Source organism: Macrosteles quadrilineatus, unplaced genomic scaffold (genome assembly GCF_028750875.1).
Source record: "Macrosteles quadrilineatus isolate MER2022 unplaced genomic scaffold, UCM_ALF_1.0 Scaffold_8__2_contigs__length_117827958, whole genome shotgun sequence".
Lineage (NCBI taxonomy): Eukaryota > Metazoa > Arthropoda > Insecta > Hemiptera > Cicadellidae > Macrosteles > Macrosteles quadrilineatus.
Genome location: NW_026542601.1, coordinates 65,144,933 through 65,158,685, shown reverse-complemented (window position 1 = coordinate 65,158,685; position 13,753 = coordinate 65,144,933).

The following is a 13,753-nucleotide window of genomic DNA, read 5'->3' as shown; positions in this document are numbered from 1 at the left end:
TTACCGGCCACCTCCGCCATAACGATCTGCTACTTTCACGGACAAAAATGACAGTAAGTGATCAAACGGGAATTAATGTATTAATGATACATTACCCCATCACCATGGCAACAGAGGGGTGCGGGGGAGGGAGTGGCGTTGCCATGGTGACCCAGCATCCGATCGATCCCGGAGTTGGTCCTTAGCTACCTGGAGCTGCTGATGTTCTAGAATTCTTCTTACTACTTGTATAATAGTCCAATGATGGACGTTATTGTATGATAGAAGTTTAAAGGACTATAATGTAGAAGCTGTAAAGGTTGTAGAGAGGTTTCGAAGTACAATACGGTAGTATTAAGATAATATTATGTTAGCCAAAAGATTTTAAGAGAAATTAAAAATTCTTTAGTTTAATCACTATTATCTTATACGTAGTATATACGTGTGTATTTATTATAAAATAGTTTAATATTGTCACTAGTAAAATTTGAATGGAAACTTAATATGGTATGAATAAATAGATTAATTATCGTCAACAAAAATTACTTACCGATAATCAACTGATTTGCACACTTCTTTAATGAAATTGATAAAAATAACACATACAAAATTAGTAAATATTAACCAATACACTTTACAAGGAACATTATTACCTTTATTACTAGAAAGATATTTTTAAACCGAAAAAATATCAATGTAAAGACATAATTAATACGAGACTAGCGTGGGGTTATGGTTACAATAATAGTCATCGGGAACTAAGCTTGTGTAATTATTTAAACACATTATTAAACTGTGTTGTTATTATAAGTGTCTTCTTCACTAAGGCTTTAAAACCACGAAGTTAATTTATCAGCCACATAAAATATACTTTTGACTCTTAACAGACGTCAGTATGCAAAATTCGATAGCAATCCATGTCTGAGAATACAAAAAAGTTTTATAAGGAAATACTTTTACCGTGCAAATAGGCTACATTCGGTAACTGCGGAGAATATAGCACGGCGCAGGCTAGGCAATATGGCTACAAAGGCGTTGTGGTGCGGGCTGCGTCATACAAATATCACGGCGTGGTGCACTGCACTCCCGACAACACATCACTTGTCAATATTGTAAAGTGTAATCCTAGATTGGAAATTCTCCCAAGCAAATTATCATCCTGACTATTTGCATATAATGAGGGGAGCTCTCGCGGTAAAGATTACTCTTTAGATATTTTTAATTTATCCAAAATAAACTCACTTAGACGTTAAATACATGTCGTTTAATTTGAAAAATTTGATTTCTCATATCACCGTATTTCCAGAGCATAAGTTTAATCACAGATTTTTTTGAAATTTTGGATTTCAATTGTAATTTTCTTATAAAAACCACAAAAATAATGAAAAATTGAACATTTCTTGAAATTTCCCTGAACGATTTCGATTAAAATTTAGTATGTTATACTCCTTTCAACCTGAACAAGATGGTATATCCCCCATTGCTGTAAAATTAAGGTTCAAAAGTAATTGCAGCATTTGTGGCCTTTCCCCATAAAATCTCATAGTACCCACAACTTACCCATTATAAAGGTTGTTGACAGAGTATGAGAATGGGAGATAGTATGTGTTAGGTTGCTGATACCATTTATTTATATTCAAGTGACTTCTTAGTACCCCCTTGATATCGCAGCTTAAAACCTATCAATTTACATTTATTACATCATATATTTTTTCGTGTAAAAATCTAAGTTTGGCTACCATCACGTACGATCTTTGTTACAGATGAGGTTCCCAAAAGACAGATGATATAACAGTAGAGTCTAATGTTTCACCACTCACATCGTTACATTGAGTGATGTTCTCAAGAACACTCAGGTGTTCCGCTTACAATGATTGGATGTCATTTGTACATCGCCACCAAAGACTATTGACACAGGATCTGTACTTTCCACCATAGGAATCAGACATTCTTCTCAGTATACTGTTAAAACATCTTGCACCCTTACACCTTTTAGCTACATTACTAAGTCAATGAAATTTTAAGTTAGATTTGAACAATATTTTTTAAATTGTATGTCTATCTGCCACCTTCTTGGCTATTTCAAAACAGTTAATGTATAATATACCGCATGACTCATTAAGCATTGATAGTACATAATGTTAATTAATTGTGATAACCTTAAGGTTAAGACTTTTAGGCTTGAATAATCTTAAACGCCCTTTTGATTCCATTATGTAGTATTGTATTTATTGTTTGAGTTGAAATTATTTTAGTTCCATAAAGTTTTGGTAAATTAACTTCGGAAAGTAAATAAAATAAACGTCTTATAACACTTAAAACATATAATTACGCTTATACTGTCACTCACATGACGGTAGATGTACAAAAAAGATGGTAAATGGTTACATTTACTTTCCGTAAATTTAATAACACGTACAATGCTGATCAAGAAGTTATTTATTAATTTCTTATAAAGAGTTGTGTGTTTTAATTAGTATGGCTAAGAAATTAATTTACTCATAACACAAAGAAACTCAACTTTAAACAATCTAAACAACAAATGCAGAACAATCAAAATTAACAAGTAGCTTTGAGTTAATGAAAATTATGACCATACCGACATACGTATTTAAATAGATTATTGTGTGTACATTATACTGTATTATAATTTATGAACGTGTAAATTAATTGTATGTTCATGTCATCTCTATCATAAATAAATAAAGTTGACGATTCTATCAAATTGATTCTATAACCACATTTACTGTAAATTAACTTCCTATATAAAAATCCGTTTTTACATTGCAGTATGACTTATGCAACTATAATGTGATACAGTATATGTAGTATATAAATAGCTAAAATTACCCAATAAAAAGACGTCCATAACTAACAATCAGTTTTAATAACGAAAATTTAATTTAACAGACTTTGATTGCTGAGCGTCATTTACAACAATGGACAATCTGAAATATTGTCAATTTGTGTAACGGATTATCTTGAATGAATAATGTATTGCGGCGAATTTCAACTAGTTTATTCTCCCTACTTAAAGCGAAAATTTGTGAGTGCAAACTGAAAACTAATATTATTTTTTTTGCTGCTTCCAGGACATAAGTAGGGTCTAAAGAAGAAGTTTTCTATCCTAGCATTTTGGTTTGTAAGCAAACATATTCCATTTTTTTCCTTTTCCGCCTTTCTAAGAACTCTTTTAAAATCACATTAAAAAAAATCACTATTTTATTCCAGTTTTATAATTTTATTTCTATAGATATTCCAACTTTTCATTGTATTATTTCATGTTAAGAGACTCATTTAAGTGGTAATGGATGACATTTAGGAAGATAATATTAAAATTTAAACTCAAACTTTGTAAATCAACAAAATTGTTTTCATGCACCCAAAGTACGAGGATTCGCTACACTTCAGTTTGAGTTGAGGAGTTTCAACATCTTCAGAGCTTTTAACACCCCCTCAAGAAGATCTAAAATCAAATTAGAGGTTCTACTGTTTAGGGAAATACTGTTTAAAATCCTCCCTTGTTTATTTACTAACAATAATCTTGTTGTATTCCACTGTCAAAATTAAAAATATAATTTATATTTCAAAGACAGAGGAAATGGTTGATAGGTTTCGCCGGGAAATTATTTCAGTTATGGATATGATAAATAGTTTAACCATAAATTCATTTTCTGTTTATTACATAAATTATTGTGTATAACAGTGACTTGCAGTTTTATTCTTCACTATACAGGATACCATTTCATGGTGAATAATTAGTATTTTAAAAACTACCATATAAAATAATGAGTTGATCAAAACATATTCTAGGTTCATTGTGGTAGTTAAGGAGAGTATATGGACTCATTTGTGGCGTAATGTGTCCAATAGATGAGCTGATAAAACTATGTGTTGGTACACGGTGAACGGGACACATTTGTTGAAACTGCTCTCGAGAGAAAAGTTATTCAAGTGGAGCTCGGATCGTTGGTGTGAAGTACTTTTACATCTCACTGTTAAATAAGCACAATTTATACACTAAATATCTATATCCTAAAAATATACAGTCTCAAATAAAGAATAAAACTAAGTATGACCCTAGTATTGTTCTAGACCCTGGCATAGATGTAACCTAACTATCCCGCTTGAGTTACAAGACTACAATACCCATGACTCTGCATTCAAAGCTGTATGCATGGAACAAAATAGTACAGATTTGATTTTTCCCACCAAAATACAAATATATTTTCTGGATAGTTGTAGATAACACTTTTATCATGGGTTGTATCGTGTTGACGCCGAAGTCGTACTACTAAATATAGCTTTGTGTTACGAGTTAATATTTTCCTAAACCGACAGCTTATTTTATTTAATGTATGAACTTATATGAGGGGTTTTATGAACCGTGTTCTTAATGTCCATTTTGTAGACCTATATGGTGAAAGTAATTAGTGACACACAATTAAAAGATACGGAAAGGAAATGAAATATAAGTCTAATAACACTTAAAACACATATTTACGCTTATACTGTTACTCACAAGACGGTAAATATACAAAAAAGGTGGTAAGTGGTGATCGATTTCAATTGGACACTCCAATCATCATCAGACATTGATATTTTAAGTGTTATTAGGCGCATCTTTCATTTACCTTCCGTAAATTGAATAACACGTACAATGCTGATCAAGAAGTTATTTAATTAAGAGCTCTTAGACGATTCTACTTTGATAAAGTGTAATTAAAGTGTAGTGTGGATGCAGCTTTACTTTACAATATTTTCAAAAATATATCTTTGCCAAACTAAACAATTGCATTTTCTATAACTAGTTCAGATAGTGGACATTTTTTTGTAAGCTAAACCGTAGTGATATTAAACACCAAAGAAAAATTAAAATTCCCCAAAATAGGTGGCACATTCAGTTGTTTATGAAATGCCACTCGACCGAGGACTGGCATTTCCTGAAGAGGCGAGTTAATGTGGCTCTAGCATTCTCAGCTATAAAGGACCTGAGTTTACTGCAGCTCTGCTCTTACTGCAGACATTACACCTTGCCTTCATTGTACTCGCTGGGACGACGTAACCGCTTACGTAAAACATTGTTTGGGATTCTCGTGAAATATAATTTACAACCAAACATTATAAAAAATATTGAGAAGCATTGCAGACCTTTCAGTGGTTAGATCACAGTAACATCGGACCTTAAGGTCAGGGTTTGAATTTCGCTAATTAAAATTGGCTTTTAGCTATATGGTACCACGACATGGTGTTTCCACTTGGAACTGTGTGTCCACCTAAAATAGCAAGCTATGCGAATATGGAGAACCCCCTATGTATCGACGAACTCCATCAAATTCAAGCCACAAAAATATTTTAATCTCATACCATTAAAGTATTATAACAAATTGCTAGAGAAATATTTTTTAATCTAAAATTTATTTCAAAATATTGTTTATCAAAAAGGTTGGTAAAATGATCAATTATTATTATATGATGCTTCAAAATGTATGTTTATAAAAATGTAAGAGTAAAATTGTATGGGCATTTTTATAATTATGATGTTGGATATAAACGATAAATTCTGAATATGTATAAAATTGATTTTATAAGCAAGTATATAATAACATCAGCAATTTAATATACTACGGTACTAAAGAATTAATGTGATTCTAAAACAAATCGTGCAATTGTTCCCGAACCAAAGTATTATATAATTAAAAATACCAATTTTGATTTTCATATAACTGTTGCTAGCAAAACAAACTACTACATTTTAATTGTATTTAAAGAATATTGGATGCAATGTAACTCAAAAATATAATTTAAATAAAGTACAACTATCAAAGAATTAAATAAAAATTTACATTTGATATTTATGATATTAAATCATTTGGTGATAAAAAACTTTTCGTTAAATTTGAATGAACGAACTTTTTACTTGCTTTAAAAACCTGTTGTTTTGAAGAATATTTTTGTGAAAGTTGTATAGGGTTTTTATTGAAAATTGCCAAATTAGTAATTCTGTTTTGAATAGTTATTTTCAAAGAAATTAGTGCAAATTTAAGTAAAATTTCAAAGAAAACTAAGTGGTGTTTGTTCAATCAATGACAGAATAAAAAAGTTTTCTTGTTCAAAAATAGACATTTTAAATTGTTTTTTAAACTTGTACTTTTTTAATTTGTACTTACTGGTACCCCCATCCCCCTGCCTACTAATAATGTTATAAATTAATTAAAATGCAGGTTGAAACCCCTACTTCTAAGCTTAATATCAATTCGATAACCATTTATTTGGTTGTAATAATATTACAAATCCAAGACAAACATAGCCCGAAGCATAGTTTTTACACTCGCACCCCTTGAATAGATCAAAATTCAACCAACTCTATAAGCCTGATTACCCTTCACCGGTTCATAAATTGAATTTGTAATTCGACTCAACTAGTTTTAACAACTCTCAGCTTTATAACATTTAACAGGAATGGGCAGATTTTAAAATACGGAAGGGTTTTAAAAGTATAAATGGTACTGATTTTACAAAAGAATAAAACTACAGGATTAGATAGATACATACATCCCACTGTTTGAGGAATACAAAAAACGCTGGTTATGACTTCCACTAACGTCTGTGATTAGTTTTGACCAGAAACCCTTGTTCAGTTGTTATAATTCCGAGTCAACAGACTATGCAGATCTTGTTAAAGCGTATGTTCCTGATGTTAATGTTGACTATTTCCTCTCTCAAGATGGTGGAGACTTTTTCAATCTCACAAATGATCTATAATTTATTGACACATTGGATTTTGAATCAATTAAAGGATGTTGCTATACAATGTAAATTTTACGGTTCACATTGTCACTCAAATTTTGTCTACACAATGCTTTTATCTCTTATTATATTTAATATCTTTTTTTGCTTTAATATATTTTACTTAAGTTTTCTGCCCTGTCTGAAGATGTATCCAATGTTTAGAGACGTTGTAGTCCTTCTTGTTCTATGGCTTAAGTTTTTAATAATACATTTTTCGCTGTACATAATTCATATACATTTATTTAAGGAGTTAATTCCTGAAGGTAATATGATATAAGGAATAATAACACTGTAACACTTGTTAGTAAGATCTAGAAATGTATTGCCTTGTAAATAATCCAAAGTGATATAAGGAACCATTAACATGCACGAATTACTATGCACAGGGAATGTGTTACTAAAATACAGTCTGATTTTGTTATTTAATAGACATGACTTTGAACCTTTTAAGGTAAATGAAGTCTAACTTGAATGAAGTCTTAACAAGACTGTAGCTCATATTGCTACGTTGACTAGTTCATTAGACTGGACATTGATAAGGGGGTAGGAATGAGAAAAGCTTTTAAAAAATGTAATGAGCTGGTAGGTGGCATTGAGCTTATAAGGAGGTCAGAATCTGATATGGAGGTAAGCAGTAAGAGTGTACTATAATTTTGGAACGCGATGACGTGATAAGGAGTTCAGCAGCTAACTGCGAGGTTGGCAGTCTAGTAAGAAGTGTGATATGATGGAGGCACCCTCACTTAGCAGGTGAACTAAGGAGCTGTATGTGGTGGAGGCTGCAGACTGGACCAGGACCTAGAGGTCGACGCCCGCCACCCCATCACCCTCCCGGGGTGTTCCCCACATCAGTAGCTCAGCCTCAACTCGCAGTCACATCCCGCGCGTCGCTCGTGCCGCACCCTCTCATCGCAGCGATGCAACTATCACACCACTCTCTACATTCTAGCATTCTTTTTCGCCCCTAGTACTACGCGGTCGATAGTTTCAAAATGCAAATTTCGATTGAAATCCCGATATTGTTAATGAGCGGGATCCCGGCTGTATCGACCGGGGTTGGTGGGAGGGGGAGGGGGTGCGCACGCGTCACGGCGGCAGGGGCGCACGCGTGTAGACGCCGTCGCGACGGACACCACGTCTAGCTCACACTCCGGCGTCGAGCTCACCACCGGCTGGTCCCTTACAGGTAACTCACCTTCATTTAATATATTTTATTGGCGATCGTTTATGGTTTTTGTTGTTACGATTGTATCAGTTCAGTTCCGACCCTCGAAGGAGAATTATAGTGACTTGTGGTCTTTACAACTAACTGTAGTGGATATTACTCATTACCGTAAGGGTGTAACGACTCTAACCTTACATAACTTAACTAACACTAACGAGTAAGGACAGAAAATCATTATTTTTCCAATAGTGTTCTTTTGCACGGGTTTCAAAGCTTCTCACTACTCGCTACTACAATCACGGCTCACGTCATCCACGCCAACGACCCCGCGGATTTCCGTGAGCGTCGGCGATCGATATGACGTCATACCAGCTGGCTGCCACGTCCCCTTCCAATTATTATAATTAATACGTCCCCTTTAAAGGGTGTCGCCCAGGAGTGTGCGGGGCTTGTCGCGGCTATTGTCTGCACTCGGGGTCCAAAAACTAGTAGAAGCAGCTGCAGTGAGCTGGAGCTCCGTAACGTACACTGGGGTAGCTTGTGTCGAGGCTCTGTGCGAGTATTTGTGTGGCGACTTTGCAGAACATTTACAGCATACGGATAAGTGTTTAGTTGTAAGTTGTGCATGCTTTACACTAGATGACCTTGAAGATTGCAATATCATTTGGACAGTTGTTGAGGTAGTAGACATGATTTCATTTTTATCGATACAGTTTGGTTATTGCTGGATAATATTTATTTAGTTTGAAAATGAAGTATTTGATTTGTTTTAGTGTTGAAGCTATGGTTCAAATTCATTATAGTTGAAGTGTAGACATCCAAATAGCATTGTATAATCTATTTTCATAAAGAGTTTGAGTCGTTTTATGTGTTTAGCAGCTGTTTTTGTTGCACTTGCCCTAGATTGCTTGTAATTAGTGACTGAATTGCATTGATAATGTCTAATTATGATCCCTGGGCTTTATTACCAATTTGTAAACAGATTGACTTAGTAATTAATTTAGTTATTATTATTAGTAACAGTATAATTTTTTGCAGCAATTGCAGATACAAAATACAGTATATCTATGCAACACACAACCTTTGAATCTTTGATGCATGGGAATAAGATTATCATGTGAAAGGAATATGTAAATGACTTCTTGAAACTTTTAAAAACAGTAAGTAAAAGAACATTTCTTAAATGTGTCGGTGTTAAAATAGTAAAACACGTGAACGAAATTGAAACCATTTTAGCTAATACAATTAAAACAAAATCGCAATTATTGACAATAAGTTAACAAAAATAGCCGTTTTCCGACCGCAGGAAAGTTCTAACTAAATATTTAAACAATCAAAGAGTTTAGTGACCCAAAGATCAACTGATAATCAAGGAGCAGACAAATTATAGAATCAGTTGTCATTATCAATTGAAGGGGTGGGCAATGTCCACACCCCGTCGTGCAATATGCAAGGTCCCCGCCTACAGGGTGGAATACTGGCCATAACTATCGAACTGGAGGCAAACATTTGATCACCTCGTCAATAATTAGAATTGTTTCGTTTAGTCAGATTTAATCCTTTCAAATTATGTATTTAATAATTGATACATATTAAAGATGTTTTTGCGTCCTATCAACTAAATACTGCAGTTTTACCGTTAACTTATTAGTTTCTAAAAGCTACTTATCGAAAATTAAAACACCGACATGCATTAAACTAACTGGCTAAGTGTATTGCAACGCCTTGCATAACATTAACAAATCAACACGAATGTGTTCGACCGTAATTTAAACCTAAAATTAGCCTATGATTTTACTTAATGTAAAACACTAGGAACCCGTGAGGAACAACATTATTTACATTAATTTAAAATCTGTATAGAATAAAACTACTTTCTCCTTCCAAGTCGTTATCGGAAGTAAAATATTTAAAAAATCCACAACATATTTCTTCAATATAATTTCCACCTCGGTTGGCAAAACATGGTCGAAAACTCCAATTATTGAACTTTAAAAACAAACTGCTGGTTAACCGGACCCGGTAGCAATGCTATCGTCTTTGGAAAACCAGTCAATGCTAGTTTGGGATGGAGCCTACACTTTAATTCACCTCCCCCCGAATGGCTTACCTGAAAAATTAAAAAATGAAGAATAAATTATATATTTAACGAAGTCCAACTGAGGGATCTCCCCCGTCTGGTCGGTCGGCCCAGGGTTTTCTCCCGGAGAGCGGGTGGGGCCGGTACTGCGCGGGTGATGTCCGCTGTACGCAACCTCCCCTGTTACAAGGGTGGGGCAATACGACCTTGACCTTACCACGCAGGTAGCAGACGGTTACCGTTAACCTTATATACTAAAGTGCGATCTTCCAGTTGGCAAAGGTGACTTGGACAATTATGGTTGTGACTTGTTAACTAGTTTTTATTTGAGGTGTTTTATTTGTTTGAATTACTTTCTTCAATAGCATTTATCGGGTGTGGATTTTCCAGTGGTGGTTTACCTGCTTGCTGTATCCTTGCCTAGTGAATTGGAAACTGTGAAATCAATTGCGAAGATATACTAGGCCTATAATATTGAAATTCTCTCATGAGGGTAGATGCATTTTTCTTTTTGTTTTATATACATCTTTGGAGTTTTTTGATGTCATAACTAGTAATTGCGTTGTGTGACTTAGGCTAATTCAATCAATATCCATTACGACTAATTAACATTACATAATAAGATACATTACATAATAAAAATAAGTTAGTTACCAATTTAAAAGAGTGAATTTCGTAAATAATGAAAGGACATATTGATATTCACAAATATGAGTCGAGAATCAATAAATAATATCATGGTTAAATTAAATGAGGAAAAATACATTTCACCGAGATGCTTTAATGATTTTTTCAGTAATTTCTTTAAAACAAAGTTTTTAATATAAAGAAAAATATCCTTACGATGTTATCGACTCAACAATAATTATGAATCCCAGCCTTACTTCTATATGTGTTCGTACAGAAACTATTGCTATGGGATTATATCCTCTATTGATATTTTGATATTGAAATATATATATATAGGCCCCCTACTAGAAGTTCTCAAACATAATCTTGATAAATCCAGTAACGCTAGAATGCCTTGTATACTCTACGATTAAGTCAAAAGATACTTTACTGATGCCTTAAACAATCATAATATTTTTAATAATCTGTTAAACATGCTTCTTTGTACCACTTATACAGTATACATTTTAAAAACTACGAAATTATAAAATTGCAAAACAATTTCTAGTCCGTTTGTTAACAACCTTGACTTTGGATGCCGCATGTATAATATAATGATAATATGAATGAATGAATTAATTAATTAATTAATTCATTCATTCATTCAAGTATGATTTGAAGTATGTTTTGATGTGTTACGTGTTACATGCCCCGGCTATGTATGAGTTTATGTAGTTGTGTGTTGCGTTGTAGTGTAAGAATGTTTCTTATCTTTTTTGTAAAGTGCATTTTACTCTCTGGTTTCAAAGCCAGATGGCAGAGAAGGTAGTGCATTTGCTGCAAACAGTTAAATTAATGATAAGGGATTAACTTGATATCAAATTAATTACATAAAAAAACTTTGCAAACCAGGCAGAAATCTCCTGTACCTTTAAAAATCACGTTAAGAAGGTACTATGGTATTATTGTGGAGCAAAACTTTGTAAAATAAGCGATCAGAAATTAAAACGCATAGTTCTGGAATTGCTATACAAACAACTAGCTGTTTAAAATAATATCAAATACGCTTATCGTATGCAACTAAACATAGCATTTATTAAAACTAAATGGCTTCCCTGTTTCAAATAATCAAATAAAATAACATGAAGGGTTTTTTGTAGACTTACAGGTATAAAAATCAACTAAAAATATTGATGTTATAATCAAAGCAGTATTGAGTACTGTAGTAAAAATTCAAAAAACCTAAATATTAATATTATTAAACACTAATAAAAGCTACTTAACCAATATACTTAATTTAAATTCTAACCGAGTTAGATGAGTAAAAATAAGTAGATATTACTATGTCCGTCTTCTGGAGCCCCAATCAATAATACCAATCAGGTTTAGAGCCTGGTTTTTAGACACGCACCTCTAGATATAACCGTTACTCACAATCTTTGCTGAGTAACTTTTAATTCCAGTCACTGAGTTGTGTTTTACTGGGCAAAACACGATATAGTCATGACTTGAGTCACTCTCTCCTATTACAGTGTATATTAACGAAAACAAGACAATAGTTTTATTCTTGAAACCATTAATTTTTGGTAGAAAGTGTCTTAATATTGGTATTAATTGCAAAGGAAACACCGATTTTTTCAATCCACATTTTCCAAGGATCGCCTTAATAGAATTCTTGCTTGAATATATTTAACTTGAATTTAGTTCTGGTTATATAGTAACAAAATATTTACACCTCCTACTAAAAATTATTAAATTACTTTCTACCTATCCATAAAGTCTGAACTCTATAGTCCAAATGTTTTTAATTTTATACAATAACATATAACTCAAAACACATATAACTATAACGGAAAAAAATTATCCCTTTAAGCAAACGGTAAAACAGGTGCCTAGTTTCGCTTCACAATATGTATCTAAAATCAAACCCAACTTTATGAAAATGCAGATGAATTACGCTTTACTTAGCTAACAACACTCAAATTGTTAAAACCGAAACAAAATGTATACCTAATCAGCAGTATAATCAAAATAATCCTCAAAATAATTAGGTCCGATTACAATAATTTCCGGTTCAGAAAATTAGAACCAATTTAATTATGAAAAGAATCAGTCCGTGATAAATCTGGACGTCGACAATGATAATTAAAAATGGCGGGGAAGGGTTCAAGCGTTCAAGGCCGCTTGTGATTGGTCCACAGCTCGGGTGATGTTTATGATGGGAAGGGATGGTGAGGGGAGGGGGTGCGTGCGCATCCCCAATGTTACATTTCAGCCTCCCTCGACCGATATGCGGAACCCTTTAAAATCTTTTAATCGCCACAATGCAATTTCTGATTACGTCAGTCTAATTAGTTTTTATTTTATTCCCAACGCGACCGCAGAGTTAATCGGTTCTTCATCTGAGGTTATGCTTTTGGGGTTTTATCTTGTTTTAATTTGCATATCTTAATAGTTTTGAATTGGACTTTTGGACATTAGCCTTTTCATTTACCTGTGTATTACTATTTAATTTGTAAGTGGGAGATTAATCACACATTCATTGGGATTTTACCGTGTGTAACGCATCAATGAAGAATAGCTTTAACACTAGAAGATATCATTTAAATATCATTTGAAATGGTGATGCCATGCCACCTAACATCATTTTTGAAAATAGTAATGATTACTTGCACAAACTGAACTGTGTTAGCATTTCAGCTGTAAAACTGATTCGTTATAAATTATAAATGGAGAAGCTTATGTTTACAGTAGACCACAAATTCATAAAGTAGTTAAAACACACCAACCAATACTAATTTGTTAAACATAAAGTAACATGAGTTTGGAGGGAGACAAGCAATTGATAAAGTGTAAATTTGGGATCCGAACAGTGAGTGTGTGCTACTACTATGAGTAGGGTAGAAAATGATGCCTGATAAGGCAAGTACTTGCTGATAAGATAACCCACTAGCTTACTACCGTTCTGCCACTCAAGTACAGTACGTCACTCCCAAATTAAAGGGGAGGGGAACAACCGAAACAAAAATGGAAATTAATCACGAGTCTCTCATTCGGTTTTGAGTTTTTAACTGAACTGATATCCACCATAGCTTTGCTATTATTGCCTCGCTTTTTATATGAAACTA